The sequence below is a fragment of the Ammospiza nelsoni genome, chromosome 15, assembly GCF_027579445.1.
Source record: "Ammospiza nelsoni isolate bAmmNel1 chromosome 15, bAmmNel1.pri, whole genome shotgun sequence".
In the NCBI taxonomy this organism is placed as follows: domain Eukaryota; kingdom Metazoa; phylum Chordata; class Aves; order Passeriformes; family Passerellidae; genus Ammospiza; species Ammospiza nelsoni.
The window spans coordinates 20,285,144-20,303,415 of NC_080647.1; positions in this window are offsets into that span (position 1 = coordinate 20,285,144).

Genomic DNA, 18,272 nt, shown 5'->3' on the forward strand with positions numbered 1-18,272 from the left:
GGCTGGCTGGTTTGTACTATTGCGAGTCCTCCTAACTGCCTTTTTTGAAGATGAGTGTCATTTGCTTACATCCAGTCCTTAGCGTCTCTTCTCGTCTACATCTTAGCAAAAAGCTTTTCCACTATGTCTGGCGAAGAGAAATTGTGCCAGCACAGAAAACATCTCCTATCGTGTTCTAGACGTTGCACGAAAGTCTTCCAAGTGTTTGGCATGAAGAAAAGAAAAGTTGTCCAAAACAGCTTCCAATCGAATGTTCATGTGATTGGAAAAGTCAGGAGAGTGCAAAGGTACTGTTTTCTAGCAGTTGGCAAGCTGCGCACACAATCCCAGTGTTGTACAGCTTCCTTCTTCACCTTTCCGAAGGTGCCGCTCTCTCCGGCTCCCGGAGGCGAAGAAGCGGCCTCTTCGCGTAAAGGCGACTGTGCCGCTCACTATGCTCTCTTTAGCGCGGCTTCTGCCGAAAGACGCCCGGGAGCGGCTCTTAGCTCCGGAGAGCATCGTACCTGCGTCATTAGCGTCTTTTGTGGTCTACATCTTAGCAAAAAGATTTTCTACTATGTCTGGCGAGGAAAAACTTTGCCAGAAAAGAAAAAATCCCCCAATCATGTTCTAGACGTTGCACGGGGGTCTTCCAAGTGTTTGGCATGAAGAAAAGAAAAGTTGTCCAAAACAGCTTCCAATCGAATGTTCATGTGATTGGAAAAGTCAGGAGAGTGCAAAGGTACTGTTTTCTAGCAGTTGGCAAGCTGCGCACACAATCCCAGTGTTGCACAGCTTCCTTCTTCACCTTTCCGAAGGTGCCGCTCTCTCCGGCTCCCGGAGCCGAAGAAGCGGCTTCTTCGTGCAAAGACGATTGTGCCGCTCACTGTGCTCTCCTTAGCGCCGCTTCTGCCGAAAGACGCCCGGGAGCGGCTCTTAGCTCCGGAGAGCATCGTACCTTCGTCTTTAGCTTCTCTTCTCGTCTACATCTTAGCAAAAAGCTTTTCCACTATGTTTGCCTAGGAAAAACTTTGCCAGCACAGAAAACATCTCCCATCATGTTCTAGACGTTGCACGGTGGTGTGCCGAGTGTTTTGGAAGAAGGGAAAGAAACTTGTCCAAAACAGCTTTCAATCGAATGTTCATGTGATTGGAAAAGTCAGGAGAGTGCAAAGCTACTGTTTTCTAGCAGTTGGCAAGCTGCGCACACAATCCCAGTGTTGCACAGCTTCCTTCTTCACCTTTCCGAAGGTGCCGCTCTCTCCGGCTCCCGGAGGCGAAGAAGCGGCTTCTTCGCGCAAAGACGATTGTGCCGCACACTGTGCTCTCCTTAGCGCGGCTTCTGCCGAAAGACGCCCGGGAGCGGCTCTTAGCGCCGGAGAGCATCGTACCTGCGTCTTTAGCTTCTCTTCTCGTCTACATCTTAGCAAAAAGCTTTTCCACTATGTTTGCCCAGGAAAAACTGTGCCAGCACAGAAAACATCCCCCAGTCGTGTTCTAGACGTTGCACGGAGGTGTGCCGAGTGTTTTGGAAGAAGGGAAAGAAACTTGTCCAAAACAGCTTCCAATCGAATGTTCATGTGATTGGAAAAGTCAGGAGAGTGCAAAGGTACTGTTTTCTAGCAGTTGGCAAGCTGCGCACACAATCCCAGTGTTGTACAGCTTCCTTCTTCACCTTTCCGAAGGTGCCGCTCTCTCCGGCTCCCGGAGGCGAAGAAGCGGCTTCTTCGCGCAAAGACGATTCTGCCGCTCACTGTGCTCTCCTTAGCGCGGCTTCTGCCGAAAGACGCCCGGGAGCGGCTCTTAGCTCCGGAGAGCATCGTACCTGCGTCTTTAGCTTCTCTTCTCGTCTACATCTTAGCAAAAAGCTTTTCCACTATGTTTGCCTAGGAAAAACTTTGCCAGCACAGAAAACATCTCCCATCGTGTTCTAGATGTTGCACGGAGGTGTGCCGAGTGTTTTGGAAGAAGGGAAAGAAACTTGTCCAAAACAGCTTTCAATCGAATGTTCATGTGATTGGAAAAGTCAGGAGAGTGCAAAGGTACTGTTTTCTAGCAGTTGGCAAGCTGCGCACGCAATCCCAGTGTTGTACAGCTTCCTTCTTCACCTTTCCGAAGGTGCCGCTCTCTCCGGCTCCCGGAGGCGAAGAAGCGGCTTCTTCGCGCAAAGACGATTGTGCCGCTCACTGTGCTCTCCTTAGCGCGGCTTCTGCCGAAAGACGCCCGGGAGCGGCTCTTAGCTCCGGAGAGCATAGTACCTTCGTCTTTAGCGTCTTTTGTGGTCTACATCTTAGCAAAAAGCTTTTCTACTATGTCTGGCAAGGAAAAACTGTGCCAGAACAGAAAAAATCCCCCAATCGTGTTCTAGACGTTGCACGGGGGTCTTCCAAGTGTTTGGCATGAAGAAAAGAAAAGTTGTCCAAAAGAGCTTCCAATCGAATGTTCATGTGATTGGAAAAGTCAGGAGAGTGCAAAGGTACTGTTTTCTAGCAGTTGGCAATCTGCGCACACAATCCCAGTGTTGTACAGCTTCCTTCTTCACCTTTCCGAAGGTGCCGCTCTCTCCGGCTCCCGGAGCCGAAGAAGCGGCTTCTTCGCGCAAAGACGATTCTGCCGCTCACTGTGCTCTCCTTAGCGCGGCTTCTGCCGAAAGACGCCCGGGAGCGGCTCTTAGCTCCGGAGAGCATCGTACCTGCGTCTTTAGCTTCTCTTCTCGTCTACATCTTAGCAAAAAGCTTTTCCACTATGTTTGCCTAGGAAAAACTTTGCCAGCACAGAAAACATCTCCCATCGTGTTCTAGACGTTGCACGGAGGTGTGCCGAGTGTTTTGGAAGAAGGGAAAGAAACTTGTCCAAAACAGCTTTCAATCGAATGTTCATGTGATTGGAAAAGTCAGGAGAGTGCAAAGCTACTGTTTTCTAGCAGTTGGCAAGCTGCGCACACAATCCCAGTGTTGCACAGCTTCCTTCTTCACCTTTCCGAAGGTGCCGCTCTCTCCGGCTCCCGGAGGCGAAGAAGCGGCTTCTTCGCGCAAAGACGATTGTGCCGCACACTGTGCTCTCCTTAGCGCGGCTTCTGCCGAAAGACGCCCGGGAGCGGCTCTTAGCGCCGGAGAGCATCGTACCTGCGTCTTTAGCTTCTCTTCTCGTCTACATCTTAGCAAAAAGCTTTTCCACTATGTTTGCCCAGGAAAAACTGAGCCAGCACAGAAAACATCCCCCAGTCGTGTTCTAGACGTTGCACGGAGGTGTGCCGAGTGTTTTGGAAAAAGGGAAAGAAACTTGTCCAAAACAGCTTCCAATCGAATGTTCATGTGATTGGAAAAGTCAGGAGAGTGCAAAGGTACTGTTTTCTAGCAGTTGGCAAGCTGCGCACACAATCCCAGTGTTGTACAGCTTCCTTCTTCACCTTTCCGAAGGTGCCGCTCTCTCCGGCTCCCGGAGGCGAAGAAGTGGCTTCTTCGCGCAAAGACGATTCTGCCGCTCACTGTGCTCTCCGTAGCGCGGCTTCTGCCGAAAGACGCCCGGGAGCGGCTCTTAGCTCCGGAGAGCATCGTACCTTCGTCTTTAGCGTCTTTTGTGGTCTACATCTTAGCAAAAAGTTTTCTACTATGTCTGGCGAGGAAAAACTGTGCCAGAAAAGAAAAAATCCCCCAATCGTGTTCTAGACGTTGCACGGGGGTCTTCCAAGTGTTTGGCATGAAGAAAAGAAAAGTTGTCCAAAACAGCTTCCAATCGAATGTTCATGTGATTGGAAAAGTCAGGAGAGTGCAAAGGTACTGTTTTCTAGCAGTTGGCAAGCTGCGCACACAATCCCAGTGTTGTACAGCTTCCTTTTTCACCTTTCCGAAGGTGCCGCTCTCTCCGGCTCCCGGAGGCGAAGAAGCGGCTTCTTCGCGCAAAGACGATTCTGCCGCTCACTGTGCTCTCCTTAGCGCCGCTTCTGCCGAAAGACGCCCGGGAGCGGCTCTTAGCTCCGGAGAGCATCGTACCTGCGTCTTTAGCTTCTCTTCTCGTCTACATCTTAGCAAAAAGCTTTTCCACTATGTTTGCCTAGGAAAAACTTTGCCAGCCCAGAAAACATCTCCCATCGTGTTCTAGATGTTGCACGGAGGTGTGCCGAGTGTTTTGGAAGAAGGGAAAGAAACTTGTCCAAAAGAGCTTTCAATCGAATGTTCATGTGATTGGAAAAGTCAGGAGAGTGCAAAGGTACTGTTTTCTAGCAGTTGGCAAGCTGCGCACGCAATCCCAGTGTTGTACAGCTTCCTTCTTCACCTTTCCGAAGGTGCCGCTCTCTCCGGCTCCCGGAGGCGAAGAAGCGGCTTCTTCGCGCAAAGACGATTGTGCCGCTCACTGTGCTCTCCTTAGCGCGGCTTCTGCCGAAAGACGCCCGGGAGCGGCTCTTAGCTCCGGAGAGCATAGTACCTTCGTCTTTAGCGTCTTTTGTGGTCTACATCTTAGCAAAAAGCTTTTCTACTATGTCTGGCAAGGAAAAACTGTGCCAGAACAGAAAAAATCCCCCAATCGTGTTCTAGACGTTGCACGGGGGTCATCCAAGTGTTTGGCATGAAGAAAAGAAAAGTTGTCCAAAACAGCTTCCAATCGAATGTTCATGTGATTGGAAAAGTCAGGAGAGTGCAAAGGTACTGTTTTCTAGCAGTTGGCAATCTGCGCACACAATCCCAGTGTTGTACAGCTTCCTTCTTCACCTTTCCGAAGGTGCCGCTCTCTCCGGCTCCCGGAGCCGAAGAAGCGGCTTCTTCGCGCAAAGACGATTCTGCCGCTCACTGTGCTCTCCTTAGCGCGGCTTCTGCCGAAAGACGCCCGGGAGCGGCTCTTAGCTCCGGAGAGCATCGTACCTGCGTCTTTAGCTTCTCTTCTCGTCTACATCTTAGCAAAAAGCTTTTCCACTATGTTTGCCTAGGAAAAACTTTGCCAGCACAGAAAACATCTCCCATCGTGTTCTAGACGTTGCACGGAGGTGTGGCGAGTGTTTTGGAAGAAGGGAAAGAAACTTGTCCAAAACAGCTTCCAATCGAATGTTCATGTGATTGGAAAAGTCAGGAGAGTGCAAAGGTACTGTTTTCTATCAGTTGGCAAGCTGCGCACACAATCCCAGTGTTGTACAGCTTCCTTCTTCACCTTTCCGAAGGTGCCGCTCTCTCCGGCTCCCGGAGCCGAAGAAGCGGCTTCTTGGCGCAAAGACGATTGTGCCGCACACTGTGCTCTCCTTAGCGCGGCTTCTGCCGAAAGACGCCCGGGAGCGGCTCTTAGCTCCGGAGAGCATCGTACCTGCGTCTTTATCGTCTTTTGTGGTCTACATCTTAGCAAAAAGCTTTTCTACTATGTCTGGCGAGGAAAAACTGTGCCAGAACAGAAAAAATCCCCCAATAGTGTTCTAGACGTTGCACGGAGGTCTTCCAAGTGTTTGGCATGAAGAAAAGAAAAGTTGTCCAAAACAGCTTCCAATCGAATGTTCATGTGATTGGAAAAGTCAGGAGAGTGCAAAGGTACTGTTTTCTAGCAGTTGGCAAGCTGCGCACACAATCCCAGTGTTGTACAGCTTCCTTCTTCACCTTTCCGAAGGTGCCGCTCTCTCCGGCTCCCGGAGGCGAAGAGGCGGCTTCTTCGCGCAAAGACGATTCTGCCGCTCACTGTGCTCTCCTTAGCGCGGCTTCTGCCGAAAGACGCCCGGGAGCGGCTCTTAGCTCCGGAGAGCATCGTACCTGCGTCTTTAGCTTCTCTTCTCGTCTACATTTTAGCAAAAACCTTTTCTACTATGTTTGCCTAGGAAAAACTTTGCCAGCACAGAAAACATCTCCCATCGTGTTCTAGACGTTGCACGGAGGTGTGCCGAGTGTTTTGGAAGAAGGGAAAGAAACTTGTCCAAAACAGCTTCCAATCGAATGTTCATGTGATTGGAAAAGTCAGGAGAGTGCAAAGGTACTGTTTTCTAGCAGTTGGCAAGCTGCGCACACAATCCCAGTGTTGTACAGCTTCCTTCTTCACCTTTCCGAAGGTGGCGCTCTCTCCGGCTCCCGGAGGCGAAGAAGCGGCTTCTTCGCGCAAAGACGATTGTGCCGGTCACTGTGCTCTCCTTAGCGCCGCTTCTGCCGAAAGACGCCCGGGAGCGGCTCTTAGCTCCGGAGAGCATCGTACCTTCGTCTTTAGCTTCTCTTCTCGTCTACATCTTAGCAAAAAGCTTTTCCACTATGTTTGCCTAGGAAAAACTTTGCCAGCACAGAAAAAATCTCCCATCGTGTTCTAGACGTTGCACGGAGGTGTGTCGAATGTTTTGGAAGAAGGGAAAGAAACTTGTCCAAAACAGCTTCCAATCGAATGTTCATGTGATTGGAAAAGTCAGGAGTGTGCAAAGGTACTGTTTTCTAGCAGTTGGCAAGCTGCGCACACAATCCCAGTGTTGTACAGCTTCCTTCTTCACCTTTCCGAAGGTGGCGCTCTCTCCGGCTCCCGGAGGCGAAGAAGCGGCTTCTTCGCGCAAAGACGATTGTGCCGCTCACTGTGCTCTCCTTAGCGCGGCTTCTGCCGAAAGACGCCCGGGAGCAGCTCCTAGCTCCGGAGAGCATCGTACCTGCGTCTTTAGCTTCTCTTCTCGTCTACATCTTAGCAAAAAGCTTTTCCACTATGTTTGCCCAGGAAAAACTGTGCCACCGCAGAAAACATCCCCCAGTCGTGTCCTAGACGTTGCACGGAGGTGTGCCGAGTGTTTTGGAAAAAGGGAAAGAAACTTGTCCAAAACAGCTTCCAATCGAATGTTCATGTGATTGGAAAAGTCAGGAGAGTGCAAAGGTACTGTTTTCTAGCAGTTGGCAAGCTGCGCACACAATCCCAGTGTTGCACAGCTTCCTTCTTCACCTTTCCGAAGGTGCCGCTCTCTCCGGCTCCCGGAGGCGAAGAAGCGGCTTCTTCGTGCAAAGACGATTGTGCCGCTCACTGTGCTCTCCTTAGCGCGGCTTCTGCCGAAAGACGCCCGGGAGCGGCTCTTAGCTCCGAGAGCATAGTACCTTCGTCTTTAGCGTCTTTTGTGGTCTACATCTTAGCAAAAAGCTTTTCTACTATGTCTGGCAAGGAAAAATTGTGCCAGAACAGAAAAAATTCCCCAATCATGTTCTAGACGTTGCACGGGGGTCTTCCAAGTGTTTGGCATGAAGAAAAGAAAAGTTGTCCAAAACAGCTTCCAATCGAATGTTCATGTGATTGGAAAAGTCAGGAGAGTGCAAAGGTACTGTTTTCTAGCAGTTGGCAAGCTGCGCACACAATCCCAGTGTTGTACAGCTTCCTTCTTCACCTATCCGATGCTGCCGCTCTCTCCGGCTCCCGGAGTTGAAGAAGCGGCCTCTTCGCGCAAAGACGATTGTGCCGCTCACTGTGCTCTCCTTAGCGCGGCTTCTGCCGAAAGACGCCCGGGAGCGGCTCTTAGCTCCGGAGAGCATCGTACCTGCGTCTTTAGCTTCTCTTCTCGTCTACATCTTAGCAAAAAGCTTTTCCACTATGTTTGCCTAGGAAAAACTTTGCCAGCACAGAAAACATCTCCCATCGTGTTCTAGACGTTGCACGGAGGTGTGGCGAGTGTTTTGGAAGAAGGGAAAGAAACTTGTCCAAAACAGCTTCCAATCGAATGTTCATGTGATTGGAAAAGTCAGGAGAGTGCAAAGGTACTGTTTTCTAGCAGTTGGCAAGCTGCGCACACAATCCCAGTGTTGTACAGCTTCCTTCTTCACCTTTCCGAAGGTGCCGCTCTCTCCGGCTCCCGGAGGCGAAGAAGCGGCTTCTTCGCGCAAAGACGATTGTGCCGCTCACTGTGTTCTCCTTAGCGCGGCTTCTGCCGAAAGACGCCCGGGAGCGGCTCTTAGCTCCGGAGAGCATCGTACCTGCGTCTTTAGCTTCTCTTCTCGTCTACATCTTAGCAAAAAGCTTTTCTACTATGTTTGCCTAGGAAAAACTTTGCCAGCACAGAAAACATCTCCCATCGTGTTCTAGACGTTGCACGGATGTGTGGCGAGTGTTTTGGAAGAAGGGAAAGAAACTTGTCCAAAACAGCTTCCAATCGAATGTTCATGTGATTGGAAAAGTCAGGAGAGTGCAAAGGGACTGTTTTCTAGCAGTTGGCAAGCTGCGCACACAATCCCAGTGTTGTACAGCTTCCTTCTTCACCTTTCCGAAGGTGCCGCTCTCTCCGGCTCCCGGAGGCGAAGAAGCGGCTTCTTCGCGCAAAGACGATTCTGCCGCTCACTGTGCTCTCCTTAGCGCGGCTTCTGCCGAAAGACGCCCGGGAGCGGCTCTTAGCGCCGGAGAGCATCGTACCTTCGTCTTTAGATTCTCTTCTCGTCTACATCTTAGCAAAAAGCTTTTCCACTATGTTTGCCTAGGAAAAACTTTGTCAGCACAGAAAACATCTCCCATCGTGTTCTAGACGTTGCACGGAGGTGTGCCGAGTGTTTTGGAAGAAGGGAAAGAAACTTGTCCAAAACAGCTTCCAATCGAATGTTCATGTGATTGGAAAAGTCAGGAGAGTGCAAAGGTACTGTTTTCTAGCAGTTGGCAAGCTGCGCACGCAATCCCAGTGTTGTACAGCTTCCTTCTTCACCTTTCCGAAGGTGCCGCTCTCTCCGGCTCCCGGAGCCGAAGAAGCGGCTTCTTCGCACAAAGACGATTGTGCCGATCACTGTGCTCTCCTTAGCGCGGCTTCTGCCGGAAGACGCCCGGGAGCGGCTCTTTGCTCCGGAGAGCATCGTACCTGCGTCTTTATCGTCTTTTGTGGTCTACATCTTAGCAAAAAGCTTTTCTACTATGTCTGGCGAGGAAAAACTGTGCCAGAACAGAAAAAATCCCCCAATCGTGTTCTAGACGTTGCACGGGGGTCTTCCAAGTGTTTGGCATGAAGAAAAGAAAAGTTGTCCAAAACAGCTTCCAATCGAATGTTCATGTGATTGGAAAAGTCAGGAGAGTGCAAAGGTACTGTTTTCTAGCAGTTGGCAAGCTGCGCACACAATCCCAGTGTTGTACAGCTTCCTTCTTCACCTTTCCGAAGGTGCCGCTCTCTCCGGCTCCCGGAGGCGAAGAAGCGGCTTCTTCGCGCAAAGACGATTGTGCCGCTCACTGTGCTCTCCTTAGCGCGGCTTCTGCCGAAAGACGCCCGGGAGCGGCTCTTAGCTACGGAGAGCATCGTACCTGCGTCTTTAGCTTCTCTTCTCGTCTACATCTTAGCAAAAAGCTTTTCTACTATGTTTGCCTAGGAAAAACTTTGCCAGCACAGAAAACATCTCCCATCGTGTTCTAGACGTTGCACGGATGTGTGGCGAGTGTTTTGGAAGAAGGGAAAGAAACTTGTCCAAAACAGCTTCCAATCGAATTTTCATGTGATTGGAAAAGTCAGGAGAGTGCAAAGGGACTGTTTTCTAGCAGTTGGCAAGCTGCACACACAATCCCAGTGTTGTACAGCTTCCTTCTTCACCTTTCCGAAGGTGCCGCTCTCTCCGTCTCCCGGAGGCGAAGAAGCGGCTTCTTCGCGCAAAGACGATTGTGCCGCTCACTGTGCTCTCCTTAGCGCGGCTTCTGCCGAAAGACGCCCGGGAGCGGCTCTTAGGTCCGGAGAGCATCGTACCTGCATCTTTAGCTTCTCTTCTCGTCTACATCTTAGCAAAAAGCTTTTCCACTATGTTTGCCCAGGAAAAACTGTGCCACCACAGAAAACATCCCCCAGTCGTGTTCTAGACGTTGCACGGAGGTGTGCCGAGTGTTCTGGAAGAAGGGAAAGAAACTTGTCCAAAACAGCTTCCAATCGAATGTTCATGTGATTGGAAAAGTCAGGAGAGTGCAAAGGTACTGTTTTCTAGCAGTTGGCAAGCTGCGCACACAATCCCAGTGTTGCACAGCTTCCTTCTTCACCTTTCCGAAGGTGCCGCTCTCTCCGGCTCCCGGAGGCGAAGAAGCGGCTTCTTCGCGCAAAGACGATTGTGCCGCTCACTGTGCTCTCCTTAGCGCGGCTTCTGCCGAAAGACGCCCGGGAGCGGCTCTTAGCTCCGGAGAGCATAGTACCTTCGTCTTTAGCGTCTTTTGTGGTCTACATCTTAGCAAAAAGCTTTTCTACTATGTCTGGCAAGGAAAAACTGTGCCAGAACAGAAAAAATCCCCCAATCATGTTCTAGACGTTGCACGGGGGTCTTCCAAGTGTTTGGCATGAAGAAAAGAAAAGTTGTCCAAAACAGCTTCCAATCGAATGTTCATGTGATTGGAAAAGTCAGGAGAGTGCAAAGGTACTGTTTTCTAGCAGTTGGCAAGCTGCGCACACAATCCCAGTGTTGTACAGCTTCCTTCTTCACCTTTCCGAAGGTGCCGCTCTCTCCGGCTCCCAGAGTTGAAGAAGCGGCCTCTTCGCGCAAAGACGATTGTGCCGCTCACTGTGCTCTCCTTAGCGCGGCTTCTGCCGAAAGACGCCCGGGAGCGGCTCTTAGCTCCGGAGAGCATCGTACCTGCGTCTTTAGCTTCTCTCCTCGTCTACATCTTAGCAAAAAGCTTTTCCACTATGTTTGCCTAGGAAAAACTTTGCCAGCACAGAAAACATCTCCCATCGTGTTCTAGACGTTGCACGGATGTGTGGCGAGTGTTTTGGAAGAAGGGAAAGAAACTTGTCCAAAACAGCTTCCAATCGAATGTTCATGTGATTGGAAAAGTCAGGAGAGTGCAAAGGTACTGTTTTCTATCAGTTGGCAAGCTGCGCACACAATCCCAGTGTTGTACAGCTTCCTTCTTCACCTTTCCGAAGGTGCCGCTCTCTCCGGCTCCCGGAGCCGAAGAAGCGGCTTCTTCGCGCAAAGACGATTGTGCCGATCACTGTGCTCTCCTTAGCGCGGCTTCTGCCGAAAGACGCCCGGGAGCGGCTCTTAGCTCCGGAGAGCATCGTACCTGCGTCTTTATCGTCTTTTGTGGTCTACATCTTAGCAAAAAGCTTTTCTACTATGTCTGGCGAGGAAAAACTGTGCCAGAACAGAAAAAATCCCCCAATCGTGTTCTAGACGTTGCACGGAGGTCTTCCAAGTGTTTGGCATGAAGAAAAGAAAAGTTGTCCAAAACAGCTTCCAATCGAATGTTCATGTGATTGGAAAAGTCAGGAGAGTGCAAAGGTACTGTTTTCTAGCAGTTGGCAAGCTGCGCACACAATCCCAGTGTTGTACAGCTTCCTTCTTCACCTTTCCGAAGGTGCCGCTCTCTCCGGCTCCCGGAGGCGAAGAGGCGGCTTCTTCGCGCAAAGACGATTCTGCCGCTCACTGTGCTCTCCTTAGCGCGGCTTCTGCCGAAAGACGCCCGGGAGCGGCTCTTAGCTCCGGAGAGCATCGTACCTGCGTCTTTAGCTTCTCTCCTCGTCTACATCTTAGCAAAAAGCTTTTCCACTATGTTTGCCTAGGAAAAACTTTGCCAGCACAGAAAACATCTCCCATCGTGTTCTAGACGTTGCACGGAGGTGTGCCGAGTGTTTTGGAAGAAGGGAAAGAAACTTGTCCAAAACAGCTTCCAATCGAATGTTCATGTGATTGGAAAAGTCAGGAGAGTGCAAAGGTACTGTTTTCTATCAGTTGGCAAGCTGCGCACACAATCCCAGTGTTGTACAGCTTCCTTCTTCACCTTTCCGAAGGTGCCGCTCTCTCCGGCTCCCGGAGCCGAAGAAGCGGCTTCTTCGCGCAAAGACGATTGTGCCGATCACTGTGCTCTCCTTAGCGCGGCTTCTGCCGAAAGACGCCCGGGAGCGGCTCTTAGCTCCGGAGAGCATCGTACCTGCGTCTTTATCGTCTTTTGTGGTCTACATCTTAGCAAAAAGCTTTTCTACTATGTCTGGCGAGGAAAAACTGTGCCAGAACAGAAAAAATCCCCCAATCGTGTTCTAGACGTTGCACGGAGGTCTTCCAAGTGTTTGGCATGAAGAAAAGAAAAGTTGTCCAAAACAGCTTCCAATCGAATGTTCATGTGATTGGAAAAGTCAGGAGAGTGCAAAGGTACTGTTTTCTAGCAGTTGGCAAGCTGCGCACACAATCCCAGTGTTGTACAGCTTCCTTCTTCACCTTTCCGAAGGTGCCGCTCTCTCCGGCTCCCGGAGGCGAAGAGGCGGCTTCTTCGCGCAAAGACGATTCTGCCGCTCACTGTGCTCTCCTTAGCGCGGCTTCTGCCGAAAGACGCCCGGGAGCGGCTCTTAGCTCCGGAGAGCATCGTACCTGCGTCTTTGGCTTCTCTTCTCGTCTACATTTTAGCAAAAACCTTTTCTACTATGTTTGCCTAGGAAAAACTTTGCCAGCACAGAAAACATCTCCCATCGTGTTCTAGACGTTGCACGGAGGTGTGCCGAGTGTTTTGGAAGAAGGGAAAGAAACTTGTCCAAAACAGCTTCCAATCGAATGTTCATGTGATTGGAAAAGTCAGGAGAGTGCAAAGGTACTGTTTTCTAGCAGTTGGCAAGCTGCGCACACAATCCCAGTGTTGTACAGCTTCCTTCTTCACCTTTCCGAAGGTGGCGCTCTCTCCGGCTCCCGGAGGCGAAGAAGCGGCTTCTTCGCGCAAAGACGATTGTGCCGGTCACTGTGCTCTCCTTAGCGCCGCTTCTGCCGAAAGACGCCCGGGAGCGGCTCTTAGCTCCGGAGAGCATCGTACCTTCGTCTTTAGCTTCTCTTCTCGTCTACATCTTAGCAAAAAGCTTTTCCACTATGTTTGCCTAGGAAAAACTTTGCCAGCACAGAAAAAATCTCCCATCGTGTTCTAGACGTTGCACGGAGGTGTGTCGAATGTTTTGGAAGAAGGGAAAGAAACTTGTCCAAAACAGCTTCCAATCGAATGTTCATGTGATTGGAAAAGTCAGGAGTGTGCAAAGGTACTGTTTTCTAGCAGTTGGCAAGCTGCGCACACAATCCCAGTGTTGTACAGCTTCCTTCTTCACCTTTCCGAAGGTGCCGCTCTCTCCGGCTCCCGGAGGCGAAGAAGCGGCTTCTTCGCGCAAAGACGATTGTGCCGCTCACTGTGCTCTCCTTAGCGCGGCTTCTGCCGAAAGACGCCCGGGAGCGGCTCCTAGCTCCGGAGAGCATCGTACCTGCGTCTTTAGCTTCTCTTCTCGTCTACATCTTAGCAAAAAGCTTTTCCACTATGTTTGCCCAGGAAAAACTGTGCCACCGCAGAAAACATCCCCCAGTCGTGTCCTAGACGTTGCACGGAGGTGTGCCGAGTGTTTTGGAAAAAGGGAAAGAAACTTGTCCAAAACAGCTTCCAATCGAATGTTCATGTGATTGGAAAAGTCAGGAGAGTGCAAAGGTACTGTTTTCTAGCAGTTGGCAAGCTGCGCACACAATCCCAGTGTTGCACAGCTTCCTTCTTCACCTTTCCGAAGGTGCCGCTCTCTCCGGCTCCCGGAGGCGAAGAAGCGGCTTCTTCGCGCAAAGACGATTGTGCCGCTCACTGTGCTCTCCTTAGCGCGGCTTCTGCCGAAAGACGCCCGGGAGCGGCTCTTAGCTCCGGAGAGCATAGTACCTTCGTCTTTAGCGTCTTTTGTGGTCTACATCTTAGCAAAAAGCTTTTCTACTATGTCTGGCAAGGAAAAACTGTGCCAGAACAGAAAAAATCCCCCAATCATGTTCTAGACGTTGCACGGGGGTCTTCCAAGTGTTTGGCATGAAGAAAAGAAAAGTTGTCCAAAACAGCTTCCAATCGAATGTTCATGTGATTGGAAAAGTCAGGAGAGTGCAAAGGTACTGTTTTCTAGCAGTTGGCAAGCTGCGCACACAATCCCAGTGTTGTACAGCTTCCTTCTTCACCTTTCCGAAGGTGCCGCTCTCTCCGGCTCCCAGAGTTGAAGAAGCGGCCTCTTCGCGCAAAGACGATTGTGCCGCTCACTGTGCTCTCCTTAGCGCGGCTTCTGCCGAAAGACGCCCGGGAGCGGCTCTTAGCTCCGGAGAGCATCGTACCTGCGTCTTTAGCTTCTCTCCTCGTCTACATCTTAGCAAAAAGCTTTTCCACTATGTTTGCCTAGGAAAAACTTTGCCAGCACAGAAAACATCTCCCATCGTGTTCTAGACGTTGCACGGATGTGTGGCGAGTGTTTTGGAAGAAGGGAAAGAAACTTGTCCAAAACAGCTTCCAATCGAATGTTCATGTGATTGGAAAAGTCAGGAGAGTGCAAAGGTACTGTTTTCTATCAGTTGGCAAGCTGCGCACACAATCCCAGTGTTGTACAGCTTCCTTCTTCACCTTTCCGAAGGTGCCGCTCTCTCCGGCTCCCGGAGCCGAAGAAGCGGCTTCTTCGCGCAAAGACGATTGTGCCGATCACTGTGCTCTCCTTAGCGCGGCTTCTGCCGAAAGACGCCCGGGAGCGGCTCTTAGCTCCGGAGAGCATCGTACCTGCGTCTTTATCGTCTTTTGTGGTCTACATCTTAGCAAAAAGCTTTTCTACTATGTCTGGCGAGGAAAAACTGTGCCAGAACAGAAAAAATCCCCCAATCGTGTTCTAGACGTTGCACGGAGGTCTTCCAAGTGTTTGGCATGAAGAAAAGAAAAGTTGTCCAAAACAGCTTCCAATCGAATGTTCATGTGATTGGAAAAGTCAGGAGAGTGCAAAGGTACTGTTTTCTAGCAGTTGGCAAGCTGCGCACACAATCCCAGTGTTGTACAGCTTCCTTCTTCACCTTTCCGAAGGTGCCGCTCTCTCCGGCTCCCGGAGGCGAAGAGGCGGCTTCTTCGCGCAAAGACGATTCTGCCGCTCACTGTGCTCTCCTTAGCGCGGCTTCTGCCGAAAGACGCCCGGGAGCGGCTCTTAGCTCCGGAGAGCATCGTACCTGCGTCTTTGGCTTCTCTTCTCGTCTACATTTTAGCAAAAACCTTTTCTACTATGTTTGCCTAGGAAAAACTTTGCCAGCACAGAAAACATCTCCCATCGTGTTCTAGACGTTGCACGGAGGTGTGCCGAGTGTTTTGGAAGAAGGGAAAGAAACTTGTCCAAAACAGCTTCCAATCGAATGTTCATGTGATTGGAAAAGTCAGGAGAGTGCAAAGGTACTGTTTTCTAGCAGTTGGCAAGCTGCGCACACAATCCCAGTGTTGTACAGCTTCCTTCTTCACCTTTCCGAAGGTGGCGCTCTCTCCGGCTCCCGGAGGCGAAGAAGCGGCTTCTTCGCGCAAAGACGATTGTGCCGGTCACTGTGCTCTCCTTAGCGCCGCTTCTGCCGAAAGACGCCCGGGAGCGGCTCTTAGCTCCGGAGAGCATCGTACCTTCGTCTTTAGCTTCTCTTCTCGTCTACATCTTAGCAAAAAGCTTTTCCACTATGTTTGCCTAGGAAAAACTTTGCCAGCACAGAAAAAATCTCCCATCGTGTTCTAGACGTTGCACGGAGGTGTGTCGAATGTTTTGGAAGAAGGGAAAGAAACTTGTCCAAAACAGCTTCCAATCGAATGTTCATGTGATTGGAAAAGTCAGGAGTGTGCAAAGGTACTGTTTTCTAGCAGTTGGCAAGCTGCGCACACAATCCCAGTGTTGTACAGCTTCCTTCTTCACCTTTCCGAAGGTGCCGCTCTCTCCGGCTCCCGGAGGCGAAGAAGCGGCTTCTTCGCGCAAAGACGATTGTGCCGCTCACTGTGCTCTCCTTAGCGCGGCTTCTGCCGAAAGACGCCCGGGAGCGGCTCCTAGCTCCGGAGAGCATCGTACCTGCGTCTTTAGCTTCTCTTCTCGTCTACATCTTAGCAAAAAGCTTTTCCACTATGTTTGCCCAGGAAAAACTGTGCCACCACAGAAAACATCCCCCAGTCGTCTCCTAGACGTTGCACGGAGGTGTGCCGAGTGTTTTGGAAAAAGGGAAAGAAACTTGTCCAAAACAGCTTCCAATCGAATGTTCATGTGATTGGAAAAGTCAGGAGAGTGCAAAGGTACTGTTTTCTAGCAGTTGGCAAGCTGCGCACACAATCCCAGTGTTGCACAGCTTCCTTCTTCACCTTTCCGAAGGTGCCGCTCTCTCCGGCTCCCGGAGGCGAAGAAGCGGCTTCTTCGTGCAAAGACGATTGTGCCGCTCACTGTGCTCTCCTTAGCGCGGCTTCTGCCGAAAGACGCCCGGGAGCGGCTCTTAGCTCCGGAGAGCATAGTACCTTCGTCTTTAGCGTCTTTTGTGGTCTACATCTTAGCAAAAAGCTTTTCTACTATGTCTGGCAAGGAAAAATTGTGCCAGAACAGAAAAAATTCCCCAATCATGTTCTAGACGTTGCACGGGGGTCTTCCAAGTGTTTGGCATGAAGAAAAGAAAAGTTGTCCAAAACAGCTTCCAATCGAATGTTCATGTGATTGGAAAAGTCAGGAGAGTGCAAAGGTACTGTTTTCTAGCAGTTGGCAAGCTGCGCACACAATCCCAGTGTTGTACAGCTTCCTTCTTCACCTATCCGATGCTGCCGCTCTCTCCGGCTCCCGGAGTTGAAGAAGCGGCCTCTTCGCGCAAAGACGATTGTGCCGCTCACTGTGCTCTCCTTAGCGCGGCTTCTGCCGAAAGACGCCCGGGAGCGGCTCTTAGCTCCGGAGAGCATCGTACCTGCGTCTTTAGCTTCTCTTCTCGTCTACATCTTAGCAAAAAGCTTTTCCACTATGTTTGCCTAGGAAAAACTTTGCCAGCACAGAAAACATCTCCCATCGTGTTCTAGACGTTGCACGGAGGTGTGGCGAGTGTTTTGGAAGAAGGGAAAGAAACTTGTCCAAAACAGCTTCCAATCGAATGTTCATGTGATTGGAAAAGTCAGGAGTGTGCAAAGGTACTGTTTTCTAGCAGTTGGCAAGCTGCGCACACAATCCCAGTGTTGTACAGCTTCCTTCTTCACCTTTCCGAAGGTGCCGCTCTCTCCGGCTCCCGGAGGCGAAGAAGCGGCTTCTTCGCGCAAAGACGATTGTGCCGCTCACTGTGCTCTCCTTAGCGCGGCTTCTGCCGAAAGACGCCCGGGAGCGGCTCCTAGCTCCGGAGAGCATCGTACCTGCGTCTTTAGCTTCTCTTCTCGTCTACATCTTAGCAAAAAGCTTTTCCACTATGTTTGCCCAGGAAAAACTGTGCCACCACAGAAAACATCCCCCAGTCGTCTCCTAGACGTTGCACGGAGGTGTGCCGAGTGTTTTGGAAAAAGGGAAAGAAACTTGTCCAAAACAGCTTCCAATCGAATGTTCATGTGATTGGAAAAGTCAGGAGAGTGCAAAGGTACTGTTTTCTAGCAGTTGGCAAGCTGCGCACACAATCCCAGTGTTGCACAGCTTCCTTCTTCACCTTTCCGAAGGTGCCGCTCTCTCCGGCTCCCGGAGGCGAAGAAGCGGCTTCTTCGTGCAAAGACGATTGTGCCGCTCACTGTGCTCTCCTTAGCGCGGCTTCTGCCGAAAGACGCCCGGGAGCGGCTCTTAGCTCCGGAGAGCATAGTACCTTCGTCTTTAGCGTCTTTTGTGGTCTACATCTTAGCAAAAAGCTTTTCTACTATGTCTGGCAAGGAAAAATTGTGCCAGAACAGAAAAAATTCCCCAATCATGTTCTAGACGTTGCACGGGGGTCTTCCAAGTGTTTGGCATGAAGAAAAGAAAAGTTGTCCAAAACAGCTTCCAATCGAATGTTCATGTGATTGGAAAAGTCAGGAGAGTGCAAAGGTACTGTTTTCTAGCAGTTGGCAAGCTGCGCACACAATCCCAGTGTTGTACAGCTTCCTTCTTCACCTATCCGATGCTGCCGCTCTCTCCGGCTCCCGGAGTTGAAGAAGCGGCCTCTTCGCGCAAAGACGATTGTGCCGCTCACTGTGCTCTCCTTAGCGCGGCTTCTGCCGAAAGACGCCCGGGAGCGGCTCTTAGCTCCGGAGAGCATCGTACCTGCGTCTTTAGCTTCTCTTCTCGTCTACATCTTAGCAAAAAGCTTTTCCACTATGTTTGCCTAGGAAAAACTTTGCCAGCACAGAAAACATCTCCCATCGTGTTCTAGACGTTGCACGGAGGTGTGGCGAGTGTTTTGGAAGAAGGGAAAGAAACTTGTCCAAAACAGCTTCCAATCGAATGTTCATGTGATTGGAAAAGTCAGGAGAGTGCAAAGGTACTGTTTTCTAGCAGTTGGCAAGCTGCGCACACAATCCCAGTGTTGTACAGCTTCCTTCTTCACCTTTCCGAAGTTGCCGCTCTCTCCGGCTCCCGGAGGCGAAGAAGCGGCTTCTTCGCGCAAAGACGATTGTGCCGCTCACTGTGTTCTCCTTAGCGCGGCTTCTGCCGAAAGACGCCCGGGAGCGGCTCTTAGCTCCGGAGAGCATCG